Source organism: Schistocerca piceifrons, chromosome 5 (genome assembly GCF_021461385.2).
Source record: "Schistocerca piceifrons isolate TAMUIC-IGC-003096 chromosome 5, iqSchPice1.1, whole genome shotgun sequence".
NCBI classification, from domain to species: Eukaryota; Metazoa; Arthropoda; class Insecta; order Orthoptera; family Acrididae; genus Schistocerca; species Schistocerca piceifrons.
The window spans coordinates 340,255,202-340,271,373 of record NC_060142.1 but is presented as its reverse complement, the minus strand read 5'-3'; positions in this window follow the sequence as shown (position 1 = coordinate 340,271,373).

Here is a 16,172-nt window from a genome sequence, read left to right as displayed (position 1 = left end):
TGTGCGTTTCCCACTGTTCGACCGATTGTTCCGTACCCAAGTCCACCAAATTCTGGTAATTGTTGCCTTCACTCATTTTATAAATTTTCAATATAAATGACAAACCTCAAATCTAATTAGGATTCCTCCCACTACTTATTCTCGCTGACGTAACGACCTGTTAGTAACCAGTACTTTGTTACGAGATTTTCACAATGCAAAATTCGTGTCCGGAACAACCTCAAATCCGAAGATTGTCCTGTCACCAGGTCGCCACGTGTAACCTCCCCCTCACTTATCGACCTTAATGACAGTGAAAAATTAAACCGCGTGCACCTAATGGAAATTTGGGAAAAGCAATCGTCACCGAAGTTAATTTGTCGGTAAAGAGGGAGGAAAGGGTTACTTCTAAACGAAACGAAAGTTGCAAATGAAATTCGTGGAAATTAATTTTGAGAAAAAGGTAAAATTAATAAAGGAAGTAAATGTGCGGTCGTTACGTTAACAGTTAATTGGCGTTAATTAGATATTTGAGATTTGGGGAAAATTACGGTCGCTAGTCCTATGGACAACTACTACAATAACTGAAAATGAAAGATTAATGCGCATATAATTGGCACTAAAAGCGTGGCAACTGAAGGTTGACACGTGCTGTGTGAGAACTGAATGTTTGTCAGAAGTAGTAAATTTTGATACACTTTGACTTAATTTAGCCAAGGAATTAATAAAACCGGAAAATTGAAAGTTAATTTAGTGACTGAAACTTTGTTTTTTTGAAGCACTACGAAGAATATAAAATAAGGTTAGTCTTGGGCTACCTCAACAATCATTTCAAAAGCTACTTGAAACTACGCAATTTAAAAATAAGAGATTTAACTTTGAACCTGAATTAAATGATGCGGAACTATAAACAATAGTAAAATTTAGTACGTACCAAGCTGAGCTCCAGTCACAGGCAAGCTAAAATATGGGAACAAAACTCGCGCTCCTAATTTGTGCTTGTGTAATCTAAATATTGTTGCCAGCTATGAATTCTTTAACTGAATTTTGAAATTAAAACAGTGAAATGGAATGATATTACTTTAATGCTGGCGTTTGAATTTCAACGACACTCGGGTTCATTCCGGAAAAGGAAGGGACCCTGCTTGGTAATGCAATTGGGACAATGAGCAACAAAGGTTCATGCTACATTGCTGTAATTTTGAAACAGTTTGAGAAGCTGAGGTCTGTCATACAGTTCTAAGACTTTACGTGTTTCCAATCTTCCTTGTTGGTTGATTGAAGGTTTGAAGTCGTCGATCGTAGAGGTGGTGACAGTCACTCATTGTCGGCCGTCTCTGTTGCAGAAGCTGGATGTTGGCGCGCCTTCTTCTCGACACGGTCATCAGGCGAAACGGGCTCTTGGTGTGCGCCAGCTAATGCTTCCCCTCCGCGACACCGTGTCAGAAACTATCATAGTAAGTCGAGCGCAATTGCATGCTGCCAAACCCCGAAAGCGCGGCAACTCGCGGGAGCGTCACACAACACACCTGCTCCACCGCCCTAATCCAGCCAGACTCTCTCTGCTCTGCCCGCGCTCCACGCGGCAGAGTTAACACTACCAAGGATCCTAAACACTTTGGTTCTCCACACGACCTATCGATGTATTCGTTCGATAGCATAGTTTTCCCTAGGCAAGACACAGCGTAAAAATACAAATAATATTTACAAAACAGACCAATTATACATAGACATAAATGCATAAAAATATATATATATATATATATATATATATATATATATATATATATATATATATATAGTGAAACAATTACGATATATAAAGACACAGAAATGTCATATCTTCAGGTAACAAAATAAGGAAAAAATTCATAGTACATTAGATGGAAATAGTAGAATATGCATTTCCGGCGTTACACAGTGTCACTGAAACTAATGAGTCTTCCACCGTCACTAGGAGCACATTACAATCAGAATTTCTTCCATCAAGTCGTGGAAGAAGAACTAAGTCCATCTAATCAGATCTTTCTATTTCACCGCAGATGTTATCTTCATCGCTGAGATTCTCGAGTAGGATTATGGCAGTACTTATTTGTTCTGAGAAATGTTGCCTGAATTACGTTTAAAAGCAGTGATAGGTTTCCATTGTATGAAACAACATATGGCAAAGTATTACTCTAGTACATAAGCATAGATAAAGGTTTTACAACCAGAAACAAAATCATGTTTAATTATTACTCTGACATAACACTAAAACCAGGGGCCAAACATGTACAATAAAAGCAGTTTCAGTATGGGATAAAGTTATTACCTGTCGCACATTATGTTGCCGGTTCAGAGCAGCAGTAAGAGGAAACGGTTACCTGTGCGGTAATGGTAAATGTAAATGTCATGTGACTAGGGCCTCCCGTCGGGTAGACCGATCGCCGGCTGCAAGTCTTTCTATTTGACGCTACTTTTTGTCACTGAAAACTACCGTTCTTATGGAGCGGCACCCACTGACTGTTCAGAAAACAATTGTAATCAGCCTACATCATTCCGTCTAGTGGTAACAATACAAAATAAAAACAGGTGTCAGCGTATGATATACCGTGGGCATTACTGTGTTAATTGTGTTTATTTGCATGCCTCGTACTGCATCGGAAGAGTTCCACTATGCGGACGTATTTCGTTCGGCTTGCGCCTGAGTGAGTAAAGTCGACTGCATCCCAAACACTTGTTGACAGCCGCCTTGTGCTACCACGACGGCGGCTGTCGCCTTTGCCTTGTCTGCAGCGTTAACACACAGTCTGAATGTGACCTGTATGTCCACTCTGAACACAACAACCATTACAATATGGACAGTTTTTCCGCTCATGCCTCGACATCACTGAGGACATTATTTTCTCCCAGAGTTTTGTAAAACATTCGTTGTGCGACGAGACTGAAAATTGTTACTTCTACTGCTCTTACTGCTTTACTATCTGTCTGAGCACTATTCCAGTTATAGGCGCTTCGGTCTGGAACCGTGCTACCGCTACGGTCGCCGGTTCGAATCCTGCCTAGGGGACGGATGTGTGTGATGTCCTTAGGTTAGTTAGGTTAAAGTAGTTCTATGCTCTAGGGGACTGACGACCTCAGATGTTAAGTCCCATAGTGCTCAGAGCTATTTGAACCATTTTTTGAGCACTATTCGAAGAATATTCCGTACGTGAGACAGAGAGTCTTGTGCGTTACGAAGGAAATAAATACAAGAATCCTCGAAATCGACCTCTGGTGAGCCCACAATTGTTTCAAATTCCACAAGAGACAGTACTGTTTCTAAATCAGGGTCAGGCAGTTTTACAATTGCAACGAGCATGCATGTATCAGATATATTCTGAGGAATGGTGACACGTAACACTATAAATCGCTATAGTTAATTCCGTAAGAGCATTTAAACTTGCATTTCCTGGTGTGACCTCCGAGTTCCGCTATCCACTGTTTGACAGTCTGAACAAGCTGCTGCTTCAGACAAAAAATTTAAACCGAGCAGCAGCTACATGAATTTGACTCTCAAAATACTCATCTAATAATTTTAAAAACTCGTCGTACATGCCTTTGTCGCAAACAGTTTCGGCATAGAGCTCCACACAGAGGCGGTACACTGCAGGACCAATAGTGGGCAAAAAGTAAGCGCTCCACACACGTTAATTTGTAGACGATGAAGTGTACCTTTAATTTCGCCCTCTATTGGCTGTGGTAAGGAAGAAATTTCGGAGCAGATAACGGGCACGGTGCTGCTTGTTTCTTGAGTAAGGACATCAGTTGCCTAACGTTGAGCAGCAGGCGTTGTGTCTGCGGCACCGTGCAATTTAGGTTCCAGAGAGCTCCATTGGCCGCTCAGACACAGTGAAATATAGGAGACACAATATAACAACAGAAGCAAACAGGCAACGATAAAGAAAACTCGAGCACAAGCAGGCAGCTGGCGTGAATTACGAGCAGCAGGTTAAACGCCGATCATTGAGGCCTTTTTTTGTGATCAGGTGAAAGTACTTTCTTTCGGCCACAACTGAGGGTTCCTCGAAGACTTATCATACTAGAACACATATAATATTAGTTCAGTTAGACACACAAACAAATAAAATATTTGTTTACGTTTGACACGGTTCTTCGTTATAGGGGTACAGGATAACTTACATCTCTCATGGGCCAGCAAAGCATCGCCTGATGCGCGACTTAACAAACTGTTCTCTTGAAGCACTGTATTTAACAATGACTACACTGCAAGTTCGTCTGAAACATTAATTGTCATTGTCCAACTCGGTGATCTTGACTGCTGTAGCTAAGGGCTCGCACTAGGGAGAGCTCTTGCTAGTTGCCACCATTTTGACCTCAGCGTGAAGACGCTGCTACGCTGAGTGGCCAGGCGTGGTCTTCAACAGCACCTCCCATACGTCACTGCAGACTGCAGCGAGTCCTCGCTACCGTCTGTGGCATCGATTCGTGTTGCCAGCTATGATGTGGCAACGCAATCTCTGTACGATACCACAGTGTCCTCTTCTATTATATGTTATAAATTTTTTGCTATCATGTAGCTAAAGTGCGGTGACTTTTATCCTCAGACAGCCCAAACCTCGCCGGTATGGGGTGAGGAGGAAGAAATACAGTAACGGAAAAAGAGCATGCTGCAGGCAGTTCGGACTCTGGGCTTCAGGCCGGCAGCATCAGCGGTCTACCAAACGTGGAGATCACTCTCGCAGCGAGCACCTATCGCTGACGGTACGCTGGACCGCCGTCCGCCACTCCCGGCTTTCATGGCTCCCGTACATCGTCCTACTGGCAGCCGACGTCATCGAGCTATCGCCGCCGATGGCCGACGTCGAGGAAGGATCGTCTTCCCACCGGCTGGTATCGTCGTGGAAATGTGCCTCCGACATGCGCCGACGCCCGATGTCCCGGAAGCATCATTGTCCCACCGGTAACTGTCATCATCGAGTCGTCGCCTTTGACAGCCACTAATTCCCGACGTCCGGAAACCCGTCCGCTCGCCAGGCTGGATACAACCGTCGATCACCTCAGGCCTCTGCGGATCGACTTCTCGGCTTCATCATGCAGGCATATTGCAGGCGTCTATGGGTGACATTTCTGTTTATATTTTAGTAGTGCTGACAGTCGTCCACGGACACTACATTTGAGTTCTGTTCCTCTTAGCGGTAGCAAACAGTTGTTATTGAACCTGCGCGTTTTATTGGTAATCCATAGGAACCCTCGGCCGCGGACATAAAATTCTCGAAACTCTTAGTCACGACATAAGAATACCATCGCTTATGGAGCTCTGTGACCCAGATACCTCACAGAAAATGCCATACTTGCTTCATTGAGATCGTGTCAGCATTACCGAAGTATCAGCAACACGTCATTGTACACGCTGGTTGTGTATACCATGTTCATTGTACGTCAGTATCCATGTCACAAAGAACCTCGTTTGTTTTTGGGTTCTCATCTGTCTTGTATACGGCTGCATAAAGGTCCACTTTATACTTTAACCAAACAGGACTTCTAACAGCACATCGAGGAAGACTTATATTCTGTAACACCATAAATTTGCATCTCGTCCGCAAGTCGTGTAGAAGGGGCACTGGATTGTGCATTCAGGTAAACAGTCACTCGCTCGAACATCTCCCTTAAATGAACACCCCCCTACTACCCCTAGGTAGCTGTGCGGTCAGCGTGGTAGATTACTAGCAGAAGGGGTCCGGTTTAGATTCCTGGCCGAGTCAGAGATTTTCTCCGCTTGGGAATGGGTGTTGTGTTATACTCACTTCATATTGTCGTAATCGACAAGAAATAAGTCTCCAATACATTGTTGTGTATTATTTCCATTAGTGAGGTGACTGACTGGACGCGAACTGGAAGCTACTACATTAAAACAAAAATTTAAAAAATGGAAAGAAAATCTGCGACTTATACACCCAACTTAACTAAGCCAATAATAAAAAGCACGTAGCAACCACAGGTGAAACTTAACCGTTTCCAGCTCTCTAACTAAAATTGAAAGAAATATGATTAATATTGAGTTTTACTCGGCTGGTAAAACAAAAGAGTCACATATTAGAAAATATGACGTTATATTAAAAATTATAACTCATTGTTATGACTCTCTGGAAAATAACGGAATAAGCTATGTTCGGCATTCGTAGAAAAAGTATCTACTCTCACGTTTACCTTTGTAAGTCGTTTATAATATGAGTTTCGACTAGCAGCTGTCAGACATGAATTTCCAGTGGTAAGGCCATTGGAAAATAGAGGCTGGCTAAGCGAGCAATGGAGAGATACGTGCTGGAAAATACTTAAAAAGCTAATGAAAGATATTAATAGAACAATAATAAGGTGAGAGAGTAGATGACGAAAGCGGATTAAGTAACTGTCACAGCAGGAGACTTCACTATGACTGCAATAAAAATGATTGGGAGGACACCGAGGCCAGACAGATGGGTTGCAGATGTACTTTGCTGTAATCCCAGAAATTGGAAGACACCGAAACGATCCGCTAATGGTAACATCTTAAATGAGACCAGGAGACATGCAGGGTAAATTTGGATAAATGTAATTGAAGAAAATAACGAATGATAACGTCCAGAGAAATCTTCCAGCTGACAGTTGATTTCGTATGGCTGTTGACGATGACTACAATTATGGCTTAAAAATAAGCAAAGCCAAAAGTAACGCGTAGTTACAGAAAACCGAACGCACTATTTTCCTCTTTATGTGCAATTCTCTGTAACATTTCAGATCTTAAGAAGGCTTATTGCTCAGCTGAAACTGTTAATCAATGAGTTTTAAATTATTGCGATCAGGACTATTAAAGTATTTTATCTAAGAAATCTTTAACGTTTGTGGAAACAGAATTGTAACAGGTTTAACGTTCTAGCTGTGGAAGATATAGTTCTAGAAGAAGGTGGAAAAGCCTTCTGTAAAGAAAAACCAGGTTATAGAATATCTATGTTAAGAAGATATCAATAATTTTGTCCAACTGTGTAAAGCTTTCATTTCCATCTATATGACTACTCTGCAGATCAAATTAAGTAGCTTCGGGAGGGTTCATCGAATCACTTTCAAGGTACTTCTTTACCGTCCCACTGTCGGATAGCGGATGGAGAAAACAAGCGCTTAAATAATTCTGTGTCAGGTCATCATTTTATTATGATCATCGTTTCTCCCTATGAAGGTGAGACCAACAAAATACTTTTCGAAACCTTATGAGAAAATTGGCTAGTAAAATTTCACGAGATTATATTGTCACAACTAGAAACGTCTTTGTTTTAAGAATTGCCTCCCGAATTCACATATCGTATTCTTGGCACTCTCACCTCTATTTCGCGATAAAACAAAACAAATCTGAGAAATTTCATAAAGAGTTTTAACTACAGCCATGCAGTTTTGCGACAGAGGAAAGGTAATTTGATCTACGTTAATACAGAAGAATTATGAATGGTATGCAGACATCTGACGTGCATGAAACAGGAAGTAATAAAACAACTATATAGTAATTAATTACCGGAGGAGGGTATTGATTTGTGGGATAACCGCTGCAGGAAGTAGAAGTGGTATTAGAGGCAGATAAAGAGTGTTATATGCAAAATAAATTGAAATGATATTGTATTTATTATACAGAGATAGAAAGATATACTCTACAATTAGGGAAAGGCGGATGACACCAATAACTGAAAAGGTGGGGACTAAAATGCTCTTAACTTCATAGAAAATAATGTGTATAACATTCAAAACTTCTATCATTTTAACGTAAACCGTGAATGAATATTGTGTAACATCATACATATACATTATCTAGTACAGCTAACGTTTCTGGTATAAGTGTTCAAGCAAACTGAACTTTTAGGTGGTTGCAGAAATAGGGAGTCCAGCATTGTGTAACTCATTTGGCATTACTCTCTTTTATGATAACACTAGCTGACCCGGCGAACTTCGTACCGCCTAACAGTCAATGAATGCCGTGTTACCTTTTAGCTGAATTAATTTAGGCTTTGATGAACGTAATACAATGATACAAAATAATATTAATATAGATAGAAATATAAAAGTATTTTATTTTGATGAATGATGATGAATACATACAGAATGAGAATAAAAATTTAAAAAATAATAATAATTAAGTATTTCAAACACATGTCAGAAAAAAATCATTGAAAACTATGTTCTGCAGGTTGGGATACACTCTGATTAATTCATTAATCGGATTTTCATTCAAGCACCTTGTGGTAAACGACATTCTTTGTCTTTTGGTCAGGCGCAAGAACAAATAATGCGGATGGTTTGCCGACACGTGAGCATGCCACGTACAATTGACGATGAGAAAAACACGCATTTTCTAGATTGAGGCTACAAATAATCAAGGATTGGCCCTGTGATTTGTTGATCGTCATGGCGAAGGCAAGACGAATCGGGAATTGAATTCGTTTAAACTCAAAGGGCATATCTGTTGGGATCATCGGAATCCTTGGAATAAGAACTTCCTCATCTCTAAATTTTCCTTTAAGTATCGACGCGTGAATCACATTGCTCATCAGTTTTCTTATCACCAAACGCGTTCCATTGCACAGTTTTGGTTGGTTTAAATTTCTAAGCATGATGACTACCGAGCCAACCTTCAGTTGTAAATTGTGCGGTGGTAAACCAGGCACATCCAAGGAGTTCAAAAATTCAGTTGGATAATTAGTGGCTTCTTCTTCGTTTGTTACACAGTCGATAGATTTGAATGAATACAGAGTACCTACGATTTGATTTTGAATTAAAAAATTTAGGTCATCTACATCTTTATTTTTGGTCGCCAAAATTGCTCGCTCACTTAACCATTTAGTATTTTTGTGGTTAGCAATGATATCTGGAAATACTTTGTTGATAAGCTCGTCTTTTGATGAGACGAAATTGCAAAAATTTGGAGGAAATGAAATCAAACCGCTCGATTCGTCAACAGGAACACGGCCATTACCGATAGTCAGCAATTGCTTCGAGAAATCATCAGCAGATTGATCGTTCAACAATGCAACTCTCATATTTACAGACAGTTGAAGTTTGTTTACATATCGCCACAGATTTGATGCTTTGAGGCAAGCGTTTATTTCATCGGCAGCAGTAGATCTTGGAATTACTGGTAGTGTTTGTCGGAAATCGCCAGATCATAAAATCATTGAACCACCAAAACATCTCGAGTCATTGCGCAGATCTTTTAATGTTCGGTCTAGTGTTTCCAATGTGCGTTTGTGCGCCATTGTGCATTCGTCCCATATGATGATTTTTGATGCTACTAAAACTTTGGCCATTGCGGAGTGTTTCGAAATGTTACATGTCGGTTGTTCAGTAGTTTGAAGGTTTAATGGAAATTTTAACGCTGAGTGAGCCGTACGGCATCCGTCTAACAATGTGGCCGCTATTCCAGAAGAAGCAATTGCTACCGCAATTTCGGATCTCGCACGTACAGTGGCCAAAATCAATGACATGAGGAATGTCTTCCCAGTTCCACCGGGGGCATCTAAAAAAAAAAATAAGCCACCATTTCCATCATCAATTGCATTAATCAGTGTATCATAGACTTCCTTCTGCTTAGGATTCAACAGTCTTACATTCGTTTGAACTGATTGGATTACTTCATGTGGATCATATTCACGTTCACGTTCCAATTCTCTATTAAATGCGTCATTCATTCCGCGATCTGGCGCTGGCATTCCTAACCTAACTAACAAACTGCCGCACATGAGGTAACACATATCTTCGATCAAGAGCAAAGCCTGGTTATGCATCTCCTCATTCGCCTCAAGATCGGGATTTCTTGAGCTGACACGAATTCGATATAAAATGTCTTCTGTTATGTTATCTTTGTATTTGTTCCACAGGTCACGTGGGTTCGATGGGAAGCATGTCGAAATGATGATAGCAAATAATGTGCGTATCTGACTTGGAGATGCAGAAATAATTGCTTCAGCGATTGTCGTGGCCCAATGAGTATCGTTTTCAAGCAAATTCAGCTCTTGACATGCTGCACGAAATGTGGAGCACACTATACCATTAACAGTTCGTAGTGATTCAAATGATGTTGCCCCTCGAACATGTACCAGCAACAACCGCAAATAGAAACATTCATCATTCTTCGGATGAACTGTGTAAATACGACAAAGAGCATCAGCAGAAAGCATATCTCGATGACCAGGAACTGCATCGCCTTGCTTCCGACGTTGAAATTTCTTCGATGTAGCGTTCCAAGTGTAATAACGTGGCATTCCGGAGTAAAGCAACGTTCGTGCGAACGGATCGTTTTGACAAATCGCAAAGAAACTGGTCAGTGTTGTCGCTGGAGGTGTTTCGGCACGTTGAGCAGCATTCGACGCTGTGAAATATACTCTCTGACCGTTCACTAGATGCACCCCCAAATGTACAACAGTGGGATAACGTTCGTGAATAGGGAATGAGAATATACGCCAAACTGCTTCATTGCAGTTCACATATCTACCAACTTGATAGCGCGTGATTTCATCGTTGATATTGGATACCAAAAACCGCCATGTCGCTCCCTTTCGTGACATATTTGCAAATGTATTTAATTGATTTGACCGAATTGCAATACTCAACATTACAATGTGCCTTGAATGTTTTGGAAAGAAGTGGTGAATATGGAACAATCCAACTGTTGTCAACTATGAAATCGTTTCCTTTCACTTTAGTTGTGATAGTTCTACCGTTATCATCGGGCGATCGACGCCGATACAATGGATAACCATCGTTGCCTGTAATGGCCTCTGCCGTGAATTTTCGCGGATACCGTTTGGAACACTTGCCGTCGACCATGCACGGTGACTGGCGGTTGATAGTGCCACATGGTCCATGAATCATATTCGTGATTACAACATCATGTAGGTCTGGATCGGTTTCAGGAGCAGGAATCTCCGCACATATGATGTAATCTATTTGATCTGGCCGAATTCTGTCTACTAACCAAATTAGAATGTGAGCATGCGGTAGGCCTCGTTTTTGCCATTCGACTGAATACATCCAGCATCGAGTAATCCGAAAGACGTGTTGCTTAACAATGTAATTTATTAGTGACCGAATTTTTTGCTTGAAAACCCGTGCGGTGATGTCGTGTCGATCACTTGATGTTTGTCCGGGAAGCAGCAATTGAATAATTTCCATCCATTTCGGATTACATGTAAATGTAATGAATAGATCTGGCCGACCATAATGACGAACATATGTCATTGCATCTTGCGCATATTCATGCATATGACGCGGGCTACCTGTGTACGTCGCTGGTAAAATAGTCAATCGGCCAACATTTTCTGAATCTCCTTCTGTGCTTATTGCATCGCGTACATGAATATACTCTCCGAACGCAATTTAGCGTGATTCAACCGGATGAAAGTCAGGCGCTCCGTTTCGATTTTACCGTACATGTCAACGCAGTATTGTTGAAGCAGTCGACGAAATCGCAACAAATAATTGTCAAAATTTTCACGAATCATCAAACGATATGCGTAATAATTCATCGAACTAACCTTCTTGGTAGTTTCCTCACCTGAAACAAATACAGTAAAAATTGTATTTTTGAACCCCTAATAGGTTAACGACTCTTACAGCTACTCTCTACTAAATTAGGAGTGACAACTTTTTTTGTGTACCAAAAGCAAACAGAATAAAATGTATATCAAGTTAAAATGAAAACAATGATATTGATCTTACCATTCAATGGATTAATCATTTTGATATTAAAGTGATATCCATCGTCTCCTTGCCAAAACATCAGCGGGTATTGTAATGCGTCATATGAACGGTGTGTTTCATATATTCTTTGTAGTTGCCCAGAATTACGTCGCGTTAGCACAATATCACGTGTTTCCAAGTTTTCACCAACAATCAGGATTGCCACTTCATCGATTGTTGGAGCATTAAATGTGCGTTCATGTGTTCCAGCTGGTCTTTTATCTGCTCTGATTACAGCTTTATAGTCATCACTTGGCATGCGCTCTAAAGCAGTCTTGAACAGCCTGACCAATCCATGATGTTCATGAAGCATTTGCTGCAAATCTTGGAGAATTGTTCTTTTCGTAGCTGTGTTGATCCCTTGACGCCGGTCAAGTTGTTCTTCCATATTGCCCATGAAGTATATTTGCAAGAATTTGTGCTGTGCACCTTCAACTGGTTGCAATGATCCAATGCGATGGCAAATCTGGCCTGGAATATGTAAATTCAAAGCCATAGTTATAGTTAGATTTACAAACACTTTTTTTTCAAATAATAACACACCATTTTTATTTTAGAGACAAATACAGAAATCTAACAAACTACATTCCAAATTTTTTTTACAATCATAGAAAATAAAGTTTTTAATGTAAATTACCTTAAATGTCGGATTATATCAGTGTTCTTCGATAATTTCCGCCCCAAATGAAGTCATTTGGAAACAGACATTGTATTTTTGAGTGTTCGCTAGAAAATGTCGTGATTCTAGTGTTCCGCCATAAAGCAGGGAACGCAATGGCTCTGGTGGCGGGACCACTAATGGCAATGTCACTTTACCACTAAGGCAGCACAAACCAGGCGTTTCACCAGCAAACTTCAATGCGCCACAATGCTGGCAAACAACGTCCATTGGACCAATGCAAACTAAACGATGCAAGCTGTAGTCGATGGTGCAATCATATCGAAACGCTGCTCGATTCAGATCAATACTTGAACCATTTCTTCTTGCACTTCGAAGATTATTCCTCTGTTCATCTGTACGATGAGCTCGACGATTTCTCGTTTCTAATCTAGCCATTTCACGGGCTGCCTCTCTTTGCTCTTGTGTTTGAGAAGCATGAATTAAGGCCCTTCTTTGCTCCATCCTAACGCGGCGCTCTTCTCGGGCAATTTCTCGTTCTTCGTCAGATAATTGACTCGCGATATTCCGTTGCCTAATTGCATTACGGCTCCGCTGGGAAAGATTAGATCTTCTAGGACACGGCATTTTTATTAATAGTAATACTGAATATGCACTCGCACAAAACCTCATAAAACAATCGAGACATAGACAATAGCTTATCAAGAAAAATCATAGACAACCTATGAAAAGACATTTACCCTTTTGTTAACCTGTAGAATAAATCTTTAATTAATTTAATAAATAATTTACACAAATTAATGTCTAAAACAAACAAATATAACAGTACCTACCTGAACTTTCGAGACATTTTACACTAAATAAATTTCTGAACGCACACATAAATAGTTGTTACAGTATTTGACAGGATTGGACAACAAATGTTTGACATGTAATAAACAAATGAGCATTTATTGAAATGATTAAGTATTCATTACACATTTCTGAACGCACGCATAATATTTTTCAATCTTTTTTTTTTAAAAAAAAATACACATAATAGTTTATTCATCCATTTTAAATAGCTTATGAACGCATGCATAAATGTCAGTCATTACATACAGATTTTGACAAAAAATTTGACAGCTCCGAAACTAAAGAACTTCTAGGGAAAATAACGCATTTTTCAAGTATTCGTCAATTTTTCATTATTTTTAAGATGTATTCTGCTATTCGGGGCGGAGACAAATCCAACAAATCAAAAACCATGAAAATTTTTATTCGACAATTTTTCATTATTTTTAAGATGTATTCTGCTATTCGGGGCGGAGACAAATCCAATAAATCAAAAACCATGAAAATTGGTCCAGCAGATCTCGGGTTATAAGTGTTGTAACAAACCCGACTTTGTTTTATATATATAGATATTCGCCCCGTTAAGCATTTAATAACATTTCTTCGTTGCAATTACCGATCTCTCCGATTCTGTATTTGACTTTCAGTTCATGATTACTACCCCAAATTAGTCAGTACAGAATATTATTCGTTTACCTCAATATTTTTTTACACAGTATTGAAATTGCGTCATTATGGGGGGCTGAAGTGTGTCAAAACAAAACATTGAGTAATGACTCTATTTCTCTACCTTAAACCAGCAACGTCTGTTTATTTATCATTAATACCACCCTTACTTGAAATAAAGTTGATTATTTAAAACCACATACAATTTTGCCAAGGCGGGTAACCCATTTATGCCGGCACGCTTGAAATCTGTGCACACGTTCTCACAATGTGATTATTTAACCGTAACAGTTAGTTCAAACATTTAAACAGATAGGAATTCCACTCTATGCCCACTCCATGCATATTTTTGGCTTAAATAAAGTTCAAAGAGTTTGTAACAAACAGATAGTGATTCAGTATTCTTTATCAACAGAACTGTAGTTAAAAAGAAAAGTACCGCAAACGACACGAAATAATAAATTTCACATCAACATCTCAACTTTACTAAGTATTCAATCTGCACTTTTTTTACAGACTTCTCTATCCTGCGCGTATGAAGTATTTACGTACAACAGTGCAGCTGTTTGCTTGAAGTAAATTTTATTTTCATGATATAAAGTAGCTTTATACGGCTACTTCTTTTCCAAGGGTCTAAAATATTTTTACATAAAATGAAACGCTTGTATTACTCGGATATCCTTATATCTCCTCTATTTATAATATGTTGTTTCTATTAAATATGCGACAGATCCATGTATTTCCCGATAGTGAGTCGGAAGGGGCGCAAATACATCTGCCATTTAACAGACATCTTATCTTGAATTCACATCCCTCTTGCTGCACCGGTGTGCATTATTTGCGTAGAACTCACCGGAGAATTCACAGTAATTGTCGTTTCGAAGAAACTGTATTATAAATGCTTAATAAAACAGACCTAACGTTTCGCAAATTAGGCACATCGGAAGATTAAGTTGCACGCTAGGAGCGCGAGCAAATAAACGCGGTGTGGTGCAGCCTGTTAGAATGCAGGCCGCCGCCTCAAGGTCCATATTAAACATTTTAATGGCCGGGTCCACGAACCGCTCACACTGCGAGACTGGGAGACCGCCGCGCGCATACTAATGGGCCATTAGCCCGTGACGTAAGCCTTATCGTGATGGAAGGCCCTGGCTCGCCAAGGTCGCTAATGTAATTACAAGCAGGTTTGTTTATCAAAGAGGAGGAAAGTGTCTCTAAATTATTGTTTCGCCATAAAAATTCCGGTAGTCTCAGTAACACAAGTGAGTGAAAAGCGATACATGTATTGGCTCAAACTCAAGTAAACTAGGTACAGTTCTACAGTCCAAGACGCCCATAATGATTTCAAAATAAGCAGATTTAAGACTTACATTAGTCATATTATTCATACAGATACCCACGGTACACAGTTTCAAAAGAGTGAAAAGAACATGTTCCTGAGGTATGCACTGAAATGACAGAGGTCACGATAGAGCAGTGAGCACAAGTCCAGGTAGAGATAGTATCGTGTACAAAAGGTATAGAAGGGCAATGCATTAGCGGAGCTGTCATTTGTACGCAGGTGGTTCGTGTGAAATGGTTTCCGAAGTTATTACGGCCCCACGACTTGAATTAACAGATTTTTAATGTGGCATGCTAGTTGAAGCCAGACCCATGGGACATACTATTTTCGGAAATCGTTAGGGAATTCAATATTCCGAGATGCACGAGATCAAAAGTGTGCCGAGAATACAAAATTTCAGACACTACCTCTCACTACAGACAACACAGTGGCCGATGGCCTATACTCAGCGACACGAGATCAGCGACTTTTGCGTAGAATTGTAAGTGATAACAGACATGCAATACGGCGTTAAATAACCACAGATACCAATGTTGGATGTACGGCGAGAGTATCCTTTAAGACAGTTCATCGAAACCTGGCGTTAACGCACTATGCCACCGGACGACTCAACGCGAGTGCCTTTGCTGTCAGCACGACATCACCTGCACCACCTTCCTGGGCTCGTGACCATATCGGTTGGACCCTAGACGACTGGAAAACTGTGGCCTGGTCAGCTAAGTTCCGATTTCAATTGGTAAGAGCTGATGATAGGATTCGAGTACGGTGCAGACCCCATGAATTGATTGGCCCAAGTTGTTAACTGCAAGCCGGTAGTGGCTCCATAACGGATTGGGTCCAGGTAATGTTTGGCTATTTGGAAGCCATCACATTTGGTCACCCATATCATTCGACATGAATCCCATGAGACATTTAGGGCACAAAATCTAGAGGTCAGTTCGTACACAAAATCCTACACCCGCAACACTTCCGCTGTTGTGGTCGGCTGATGAGGCA